This window comes from Cervus elaphus, chromosome 4 (genome assembly GCF_910594005.1).
Source record: "Cervus elaphus chromosome 4, mCerEla1.1, whole genome shotgun sequence".
Classification (NCBI taxonomy): Eukaryota; Metazoa; Chordata; class Mammalia; order Artiodactyla; family Cervidae; genus Cervus; species Cervus elaphus.
This window is the reverse complement of record NC_057818.1, coordinates 59,845,070-59,857,196: the sequence shown is the minus strand read 5'-3', so window position 1 is coordinate 59,857,196 and position 12,127 is coordinate 59,845,070.

The following is a 12,127-nucleotide window of genomic DNA, read 5'->3' as shown; positions in this document are numbered from 1 at the left end:
ATGTTGAGTTTTAAGCCAACTTTTTCACTCTCCTCTTTCACTTTCATCAAGAGGCTCTTTAGTTCTTCTCCACTTTCTGCCATAAGGGTGGTGTCATCTGCATCTCTGAGGTTACTGATATTTCTCCCTGCAACCTTGATTCCAGCTTGTGCTTCACCCAGCCCACCATTTTGCATGATATACTCTGCATTTAAGTTACATAAGCAGGGTGACAATAAACAACCTTGACATACTCCTTTCTCGATTTGGAAACAGTCTGTTGTTCCATGTCTAGTTCTCACTGTTTCTTCTTGACCTGCATGCAGATTTCTCAGGAGACAGCTCAGGTGATCTCATATTCCCATTCTTTAAGAATTTTCCACAGTTGATTGTGATCCACACAGTCAAAGGTTTTGGCATAGTCAATAAAGCAGAAGTAGATGTTTCAGGAACTCTCTTGCTTTCTCGATGATCCAATGGATGTTGGCAATTTGATCTCTGATTCCTCTGCCTTTTCTAATTCCAGCTTGAACATTTGGAAGTTCACCGTTCACATACTGTTGAATTGGTTACAGTAAAGCTTAAACTGTTTAAAGATGAGTATATCTCCATTTAAAATGATATGTTTCAGAAATACCAGAACACATAAATGTGTATTCACCATATCAGTAGAGAGGCATAGAATTTCTTTGAGGTATAGGAAATATTGAATAACACAGCAGACTTTGAACACGATGAGTTGACATCACTCCCAAACACCTGCATCACTGGACACCTGTAAACAGCCTGTCCGTCCTGACCCTGTGGGTTCACATCCTATTGCTGATATTGTGAAGGAAGATGGAGAATGCTGCTGAGTGTTGTTTCCTCAAAATTTTATCTTTCCTCCTTTACTTTTATAATGCTTTTGAGGGTATTTTAAATCAGCAAGCTATTTTACACCTGAGCGAAATTAGAAAGTAACCCTGACTGATTAAATACTATGTGGTATATGTGTACAATGGAATACAACTCAGCCATGAAAAGAATGAAATAATGCCATTTGCAGCAACCTGGATAGAGTTCGAGATGATCATACTAAGGGGAGTAAGCCAGAAAGGGAATGACAAATAACATGTGGTATCATTCATATATGGAAACTAAAATCCTGGGGCTTCCCAGGTGGTACTAGTGGTAAAGAACCCTCCTGCCAATGAAGGAGACATAAAGAGACGTGGGTTTCATCCAAGTTTGATCCACTACTTGGGTCAGGAAGACTCCCTGAGTAGTGCATGGCAATCCACTCCAATATTCTTGCCTGGAGAATCCTCATGGACAGAGAAATATGGTAGGCTGCAGTCTGAAGGGTTGGACATGACTGAAGCAACTCAGCGAGCAAAAACATGACACACATGAACTTATCTATGAAAAAAAAAAAACAGACTCACAGACATAGAAAACCGAATTGTGGTTCGCAAGGGGGAAGGTGGGGGAAGGATGCATTGGGAGTTTGAGATTAGTAGATGAAAACTATTAAACACAGAATGTATCAAGAACAATGTCCTACTGCATAGCACGTGGAACCAAACTTACTATCATGTGATAAGCCATGGTGGGAAAAAATATGAAAAAGAACATCACTAAATCATGATGCAGTGCAGCATACATTGAAACCATATTGTAAATCAACACTATATCAGTAAAATTAATTTTAAAAAACTGAATGTGTCAGATATGAAGTGAAGTGAAAGTCGCCCAGTTGTAACGAACTCTTTGAGACCCAATGGACTGTAGACTGCCCGGCTCCTCTCTCCATGGAATTCTCCAGGCCAGAAGACTGGATTGGGTAGGCGTTCCCTTCTCCAGGGGATCTCCCCAATCCAGGGATCGAATCCAGGTCTGCTGCATTGCAGGCAGATTCTTTACCATCTGAGCCACCAGGGAACCCCAACAATCCTGGAGTGGGTAGCCTATCTCTTCTCCAGTTGATCTTCCTGACCCAGGAACTATACTGGGATTTCCTGCATTGCAGGTGGATTCTTTACCAGCTGAGCTACCAGGGAAGCTATGATCAGATGACAAATTGTGGAATTCATGAATGGGTCCTCTGCCACGTGCTTCATTTTCAGCTCGTCCTTCCTACAAGAAGATGTTACCAAGCTGAATTTGGGCCCATAGGAATCTTTCAATGTATTATTCCATGCAATTGTGTAATATTTTTTGAGGGTTCTTGCATCTATGTTTATGAGAGATTCTGCCCTGTAATTTTCTTTATATATATTGCCATTTTGTGCTTTTGGTACCAAAGTGATATTGGCCTCATAAAATGAGGTAAGAAGCATTCTCTATTCTTCAGGTTTTTTGTTGTTGTTGTTTTCGTTTTTGTTTTTGTTTTTTTTGGAAGTGCTTGAGAAGCATAGGGATTAACTCCTTGAATGTTTGGTAGAATTCACCTGTGAAGCCATCTGGTCCTGAACTTTTGTTTTGGGCAGTTTTCTATTACTATTTCAAGCACTGTACGAGTGATCAGTCTAGTCAGGTTTTCTACTTGATGATTCAGTCTTGGAAGGTTGTATTATTCTAAAAATTGGTCCATTTCTTCTGTTCTGTCCAAGTTTGTTGGCATAGATAGATGTTCACAATATTGTCATAATTCTTTGTATTGTTCTGTAATTATTCCTATTTTTCTTCTTGTTTCATAAGTTGTTGATCAGAGCCTTCTCTCTCCCTCTCTCTTTTCTTAAAGTAAGCCTAATTAAAGGTTTCTCAGTGCTGTTTCCCTTTTCAAAGAACCAGTTTTTAGTTTGATTGATCTTTAAAAAAAAGGCTAATGTTACGTCATTTCAGTCGTGTCCGATTCTGTGCGACCCCATGGATAGCAGCCCACGGGCTCCTCCATTCACAGGATTATCCAGGCAAGAATACTTGAGTAGGTTGCCATTTCTTTCTCCAAAATATATTTTAAACATATTTGTAAAAAATATTAAAAAAATATTTATTCAGTTATTTGGGTGCACTATGTCTTAGTTGTGGCTCTCGGTATCTTTAGTTTCAGCATGTGAAGTGTTCATTGTCCCATGTACTATCGGGATCCTGGAACACGGGTCAAACCCAGGGCCCCTGCATTTGGAGCGTGAATTCTTAGCTACTGGAACACCAGGGAAGTCCCTGATTGATCTTTTCTACTGTCTTTTTAGTCTCTGCTTTAGTTATTGCCACACTGATTGTATCAATTCCTTCATTCCTGACTCGGGCTTTGCTTGTTCCACCGCTTCTAGTTTGTTTAGATGTACGGCTAGAATGTTATTCGAGATTTTCCTTCTTTCCTTAGGTGGGCCCGTATTGCTGTAAACTCCCCTCTCACTTTTCTAGTTCTCCACTCAAAGATGGCTTCTTCATTTCGTACCATTGTGAGTGGAATAGAGGTTATACGTGATTTCTACTTAAATTTGTTGAGATTTGTTTTGTGTTCCAATATATGATCTATCTGTGAGCAATCGAGCCAGGAGCTGAACCCATGACTGACAACTCAGAGAAATGGATACGCTGGTGAGTGAGTGGTTTGAGCCACAGATTGGGTACCCCAGTCCTAGGGTCCTGTGTGTTTGATACAAGCCACATTGTCTGGTGGGAGAAGTGCTGGGATGAGAAGAAGGGCTATAGGAAGGCAGGACTATGCTCATGAGGAGCACACATTGCCTAGACCATGAGGCAGGAAAGACAGAGGTCTACTTAAGTAGCTGTTGTTTTCCCACAACCAACTCACCACACAGCCCAGACCCAGTGGAATGAACACACCAGTCCTCCTCCTTCCATGGCACTGTATCTGCAAAAGCCACTATGAGGGAAGAGATGATGGAGGGACACAGAGGCAACCAACAGCTAGGGCAGAGCCTTGGTGGAGCAGTGGCAGCCACTGTTCGTGTTGAATCAAGAAACCCCCCAGAAGCAGCCCAGAGATCATATGACAGCTTGTTCACTACAGCTCATTCCCTGATATCACATGCAAAGAACTGCCTACCCTGAGGAGCAGTTTCACAACAGTGCAGGAGTGACAGAGGATGGGGAAAGTTTAGAGACACAGGGGACCTGCTGCCCAGACAAGACAGACAGGTCTGCTCTCGTGGCTGCAGAGTTTCCTAGGACTGCCTACCACCTACTGATGTGCCACAGCCTGAACACAGCGAATGCTTCTGCCCAACTCAATCCATGTCATATCCCTGCACTGGATCTAGAGCACCTACAGCCAGAGAGAAAACTTCACCAAGGGACACAGAGCAACCTGGTTCTGGGACAGAGCTGTTCGGCACCAGCTCACTTCTCAACCAACACTTAGGATCCATGTGAGCTCCTGCAAGCTGTAAAGAGCAGCTCCATAACAGAGTGGGGGCTGCGAAGACAGGGAGCAGCCTTCAACTGGGAATGACAATGGGAAATTACACTTGAGGCTGCAACAGCACAGCCATTGACACCTACATAGACCGAGCATCAGACCCCAGTCTGCCCATAGTTCCAAATTGATTCAGAGGTCTTCTTCCTCTGGGGAAATGGACCCACTGTGTGGAGAGGAAAAACACACACTTAGAAGAAAGACGTTCACCTTGGGCCCGACCCACAGCGTTTCTTTTCCAGCACCTGACTGGATTCAAAACAAAAAAACGAGCTCCTTCACTATGTTTCCTGCAAGAGACTTTTCTCAGATGTAAATCTGCAAAGAGACAAACACATAGAGACTAAACAACACACTAGTAAAATATGATAGGTTCAAAAAAGAAATCAAGAGTAAATCAGAAATTACTGAAAGACAAATGAGAACAAAAACACCACTTTCCAAAATTGATGGAACACAGTCAACACAGTTCTAAGAGAAAACTTTATATCAATACAGGCCTACTTCAAATGTGTGAGAAAAATCTAAAGAAAAAACCCAAACCCACTTAACTGACCAAATTTCTAGGAAGAGTCTTTAAAGACTGAATTAGGAGGAAATTTTGAATGAAAAGAAGCAAAATGGCTGTCTGCGGAGGCCTGAGAAATAGCTGTGAAAAGAAGAGATGCGAAAAGCAAAGGAGAAAAGGAAAGATATACACATCTGGATGCAGAGTTCCAAAGAATAGGCAGGTGAGATAAGAAAAGCTTCCTTAGCAATCGATGCAAAAGATACAGGAAAACAATAGAATGGGAAAGACTAGAGATCTCTTCAAGAAAATTAAAGATACCAAGGGAACACTTCATGCAAAGATGGGCTCAATAAAGGACAGAAATCGTAAGGACCTAACAGAATCAAAAGCTATTAAGAAGAGGTGGCAAGAATACACAGAAGAACCGTACCAAAGAGATCTTGACGACCCAGATAATCATGATGGTGTGATCACTCACACTCACCTAGACCCAGACATCCTGGAATGTGCAGTCAAGCGGGCCTAAGGAAGGATCACTACAAACAAAGTTAGTGGAGGTGATGGAATTCCAGTTGAGCTGTTTCAACTCCTAAAAGATGATGCTGTGAAAGTGCTGCACTCAATATGTCAGCAAATTTGGAAAACTCAGTGGTGGCCACAGGACTGGAAAAAGTCCATTTTCATTCCAGGCCCAAAGAAAGGCAATGTGAAAAAGTGCTCAAGCTACTGCACAATTGCACTCATCTCACACACTAGTAAAGTAATGCTCCAAATTTTCCAAGTCAGGCTTCAGCAATACGTGAACTCTGAACTTCCAGATGTTAAACTGATTTTAGAAAAGGCAGAGGAACCAGTGACCAAATACCAACATCCTCTGGATCATCAGAAAAGCAAGAAGTTCTAGAAAAACATCTATTTCTGCCTTATTGACTGTGCCAAAGCCATTGACTGTGTGGATCACAATAAACTGTGGGAAATTCTGAAAGAGTTGGGAATACCAGACCACCTGACCTGCCTCTTGAGAAACCTGAATGCAGGTCAGGAAGCAACAGTTAGAACTGGATATGAAACAACAGACTGGTCCCAAATAGGAAAAGTAATACATTAAGGCTGTGTATTGTCACCCTGCATATTTAACTTATATGCAGAGTACATCATGAGAAACGCTGGGTTCAAAGTAGCACAAGGTGATCTCAAGATTGCTGGGACAAATATCTATAACCTGAGAAATGCAGATGGCACCACCCTTATGGCAGAAGGTGAAGAAGAACTAATGAGCCTCTTGAGGAAAGTGAAAGAAGAGAGTGGAGAACTTGGCTTAAAGCTCAACATTCAGAAAACTAAGATCATGGCATCTGGTCCCATCACTTCATGGCAAATAGGTGGGGAAACAGTGGAAACAGTATCAGACTTTATTCTGGGGTCTCCAAAATCACTGCAGATGGTGATTGCAGCCATGAAATTAAAAGACACTTACTCCTTGGAAGGAAACTTATGACCAACCTAGACAGCATATTAAAAAGCAGAGACATGACTTTGTCCACAAAGGTCCATCTAGTCAAGGCTATGGTTTCTCCAGTAGTCATGTATTTATGTGAGAGTTGGGCTATAAAGAAAGCTGAGTGCAAAAGAATTGATGCTTTTGAACTGTGGTGTTGGAGAAGACTCTTGAGAGTCCCTTGGCCTGCCAGGAGATCCAATCAATCCATCCTAAAGGAAATCAGGCCTGAATATTCATTGGAAGGACTGATGTTCAACCTGAAACTCCAATACTCTGGCCACCTGATGTGAAGAGCTGACTCACTGGAAAAGACCCTGATGCTGGGAAAGATTGAAGGCGGGATGACAAGGGGACGACAGAAGATGAGATGGTTGGACGGCATCACCGACTCAATGGTCATGAGTTTGGGTAAACTCTGGGAGCTGGTGATGGACAGGTGTTAGGATCCTTTAATGGATCGGAACCTGGTGGTCCGGAGTCAATGATAAGGAAATGAAAGAGCAAAAGTTGCTGGTAGACCCTGGTTTACACCGAGGACCAATAAAGCCCTTGACACAGGGCTTGCATCACTCACGAAGGCACAGGGCGCCCTCTCGATGGTAACTTGAAAGGCCGTGTAAGAGAGTGAGCCCAATGGGTCTCTGTGCTCCAGAGAAATAGCCGGGGTGGTAGGGGGCGTTGAGGGGGCAGAGAGAGAGAGACAGAGAGAGAAAAGACACGGAGACCTGAGCTCTCATGGAGCAAATGTGCTTTAATGATCTTTTTGTGATTATGTATAGGCTATTTTACAAGGAATTTCTTTTGATAATGATAAAGATCAGAAAACTAAATGTGCAGCAACCATTACCAAGGGAACGAGGGGTTAACAACAGTCATAAGGTCAGGAGACAATCCATATCTCAAAAAAGAGGATCGAGACTAAGTGTTGTCATAAAAAGAATATTTACTGAGGGAGACCCAAGCCTGTCTCCCACAATGACCCCAGCCCTGGGAGCTGCTTGTCTTTCCACTGATAAGGAACAGAGGTTTTATGAGAAACAGCATGTAGGAATCCTCCCATTAAACATTTCTAATATTTGTAAAAAGGGCTCTGACCACTTGAGTTTGTTTAGTTTTAACCATTTTTGCATGAAGGCAACAGTAAACGCAAATATAATTGTCAAGATAGTCACCAAAATTATAGTTCCTCACCCAATGTGTGAGTGATGCTTTGAAACCATCTGCATGGGTCTAGCCCAGATAATCGATCAGCTAGTTGCTCAGCTACAGTTTCCAAATGAGAGGAAGACAGCAGATTTTTAGAAGAGGTTTCAAAGATTTCTTTTTGTAATATTGTACATACAGAGAGACATTATCATGTATGTTTTGTAAAGGAAATTTTATTTGTTCCCAGTTGTAGGCACTATGATTAAATTGAACAGGAGTAACACAAAACTGAGTAGAATTCCAATCACATTTTGGTATCACCTGTTTTTGTATATCTATTAATTGATCTCCAACCCATTTGATGGCTGTTTTCAGTTCTTATATTTCATCTTAAATATCCTCATCTATCTGAGCCTGAGTGGCCCAAATAGTATGAGCATCTTTAGTCCAATTTTGGATAAAATTATGTGTTTGAATTGAAGTTTGTAATGCAATGCCAGTGATGGCAGCAGTGGTGCAAATAGCTATTAATCTCAATATGCCAAAAATCAGCCATCCAATGAATCGTTTAGATCACTGGATCAGTTTAGTAAGTAACCAGGAAGCAAGTCCAGAGACAGGACCTTCTTCCAGGGCCACTGGAGATTTATTGGTAACCACAGACTACGTCGAGATCGAAGAATCAAAAGGGAATCATTTCTTAAGGAAATAGAGGAGTTAAGGCAGCTATACAATTTGCAATTTATACAAGTTACAGAACATAAAGTCTTAATGAATTCTAAGTTTCCTATAGCTACAACAAAAGGAAGTGGAACACAGGCTTGTATAACTGTGATTGATGATAGCAAAAGAAATAATTACTATGACTATGATTGGTCCCTGTGAAATGTCCAGTCTAAGTCCCAAGTTCTTCAGTGCTTGCTGCAAGTTTCCAGATCTCCCATTGTTTAGGCCCAATCTGTTTATCAAGGACGATTTGAGGGCAAGAAGGTGTCATTTCACCATCAAGCCAGCCAAGGAGTCCTTTTCATGGCAGTGTTTCATTGAACTGTTTGTAATATTTTCTGTTACTTGAATAACATAATCACATATAGTACCGTTATTATAATCTGAGCAGTTAGATAGCCATATACCACGGGGTCCCCAATCAAGAATGGTGTAATTGGCCATAAACATTAATTTCCCTGATTCAACTTGACATCTATCTCAGTAAATAGAGTATATTTAATGTCTTTATAAGTAAACCCCTTACATTCTAACTTTTGTCCTCTTCCTAGAGTTTTGGTAGTGTTGGCATGGTGTTCAGAAAAGGACAGGGCAGTAAACGATCCAAGCAATGTGTGGAAGTTCTTTTTTGTAGGCAGGATGAAAGCCTGTGTTTGTCAACTTACTTTAATACATAATTTTGTTGGACCCATGCATAAAGGAAGGATTTCAAGCCTAAAGAATGTCAATTAGTCTTCCTTCTTTCTCAGGATGAGAGGGCCCCTCCAAGCTCCAAGGAGGGGGCTTATGTGTTGAGTCATTAGTGGATACGATTGGTCCTATATCTGTCCATTCTAGAACCTACAATAAAAACAGGGGTTACGTACATAAGCCCAATAAGTGTGATCAATCAAGTCAGCCTGAGTGGGGGAAGCAAAAGCAAGCAAAGCAAGCATAGCAAAAAAAATATTTTCAGGATTCTGAGGCATTCCCTGTTGAGAAATCAAATTTTCAGCTTGATTAGTAAGGGTTTTTATCTGTCCCCAAGTAGGGAGATCATAAGGTCGATGACGTCGAGTGCGGCATTTTTTGGAAATGTTTTAAAGCCACCATGGCTTGTACTGGAATTTCTTCCTCCTGAGTTTTTTGTTGTTTCGTCTCTAGTTTGAATGTTCGGGGCCCCCTTAGGTCGATTCTTCCGAAGAGGAAGCCATGTGAGTTTGTTGGATCCATCTGGAGAAATAGAAGTATACACCTTTCCCTGTAAGATTAGTTTTCTAGATTTCCACTGATTAGTTAACCTGTCTTGATTCCAAATGGGAAGAGGAAGGGAGGTGTCCTTCAATGTCTCGAAATGTTTTTCTGCTTTTGTCAAAATATCTCCTTGCAGTAAGTTAAAAAACATTCACAACAAATAAAGCTATATTAACAATAGTTATAGGCTTAAAGAACATATTGTTTTGGAATCTAGTAGAGTCTGCTCTAGATAAGGAAGATAGAAGTGTTCCTATGCATTTCACCCTGTAAAAAAAAAATTTTTTTTTTGTAGGTTCTGTGTGTGAGGTGTTTGTTTAACTATGTCTCATGTTTGTGGATTACAAGGAATGTCTGTAATGTGTTTAATAGAGAATGCAAGTAAAAATTGTTTGAAATGTCTAGAAATACAGCCAGGGCCATTGTCTGTTTTTATGGAATTAGGTGTTCTCATTATTGCAAAGTAAGCTAAAAGGTGGGTTATAACATGTCGTGTAGCTTCACCTCGGAGAGGTGTGGCCCATATAAAAGAAGAATTTCTATCGATCGAGACGTGTAAGAAGGAAGAGGATGAAAGTTCAGGACAGTGAGGTACATGCATTTGCCATAAATCTTTTTTATATTGTTGTATTCACCATTCCATTCGTCATTCCTTATACCTTTTTATTAAAAATATATATCTTATTTTTCTTTAGCAACCATGAACTGTCTTGTATATTAGCATTTTATAGGTTGGTGAATATATTTATTATATTATATATTATAATATTTATTTATTTATATAGATGAAAATATATACACACATATATATTTCTACAATTATATTTAAACAATATAGTTATTATAACATATTTATATATATATATATATTAATAGTCCAAAATCTCTTTAGTTTTTCTGTAAGAAAAACTTTCTGTAAGAGGAAGTTAGTGTTCAGTAATTAATGTTTTATTTATTTATTTATTTTTAGTAATTAATGTTTTAAAATCTTATTTTATTTGGAAATAACCTAGCTATTTATTGAATTTTTATTTTTTAGTTTAGTATAACCCTAGAAATTAAGTTATCCCAACCCTAAGAGATTATTTTAAATTATAATAATAGATTATTACCTTTAATAGAGTTTATCTAAAAGTTTTCATCTCATTTATATATATATATATACATATATAGATATATAGATATAGATATAGATATATATACATATATATAATATATATATATAGATATATATATATATACATACATATATAGATATATATATATATGGAGAGGGAAATGGCAACCCACTCCAGTGTTCTTGCCTGGAGATTCCCAGGGACGGGGGAGGCTGGTGGGCTGCTGTCTATGTGGTTGCCGAGAGTTGGACATGACTGAAGCAACTTAGCATCAACAGTATATATATTAATAGATGAAGTTAACTTTTTGTTGACAAATTTAGCTTACCTTCAACCTAGGACAATAAAAGTATTATATAATGTTGATGACTTAAGACATGACTTAATTAGATTAGCAATTATATTTAAATTGTATTTATATTTAAATAAACATTACTTTTTATTTCAGCCTCTTGATGAAAGTGAAAGAGGAGGGTGAAAAAGTTGGCTTAAAGCTCAACATTCAGAAAACTAAGATCATGGCATCTGGTCCCATCACTTCATGGAAAATAGATGGGGAAACAGTGGAAACAGTGTCAGACTTTATTTTTGGGGGCTCCAAAATCACTGCAGGTGGTGATTGCAGCCATGAAATTAAAAGACACTTACTCCTTGGAAGGAAACTTATGACCTACATAGACAGCATATTAAAAAGCAGACATTACATTGCCAGCAAAGGTCCGTCTAGTCAAGGCTATGCTTTTTCCAGTGGTCATGTATGGATGTGAGAGTTGGACTGTGAAGAAAGCTAGGAGCCAAAAAATTGATGCATTTGAACTGTGGTGTTGGAGAAGACCCTTGAGAGTCCCTTGGACTGCAAGGAGATCCAACCAGTCCATCCTGAAGGAGATAGGTCCTGGGTGTTCATTGGAGGGACTGTTGCTGAAGCTGAAATTCCCATACTTAGGCCATCTCATGCAAAGAGCTGACTCATTGGAAAAGACCCTGATGCGGGGAGGGATTGGGGGCAGGAGGAGAAGGGGACGACAAGATGAGATGGTTGGATGGCATCACCGACTTGATGGGCATGAGTTTGAGTGAACTCCAGGTGTTTGTGATGGACAGGGAGGCCTGGCGTGCTGTGATTCAAAGAGTCGGACACGACTGAGTGACTGAACTAAGTAACTAAGGCAAAAGGAGTAATTGAGCAATTTTGTCCCCCTTTTTAAATGGCCATAGAATCTGAGATGACATCTGATTTGAACTTCTCCTTTAAAATCTGAATTAATTATTCCAGGGTGAACTGCAATTCCTTTAGAAGTCAAACTAGATCAGCTGAGTAAAAGGCTTAAGGTTTGTGGGGGTAGGGGCCCAAAAAGTCCGGTAGGTATTCTAGAAGGGACTGCTTGAGGGTAAAGGAGAAAATCATTTAGGGCTGATATATTGATGGCAACACTGCCAGATGTTGAGGGTTTGAGGAAAAAGATGGAATTTGCCCCTGGTTTTTGTTGAAGGGGACCTGGGGCGTCCCCTGCTTGGAGTTTCCTGGAATAGGTCTTTCTTCA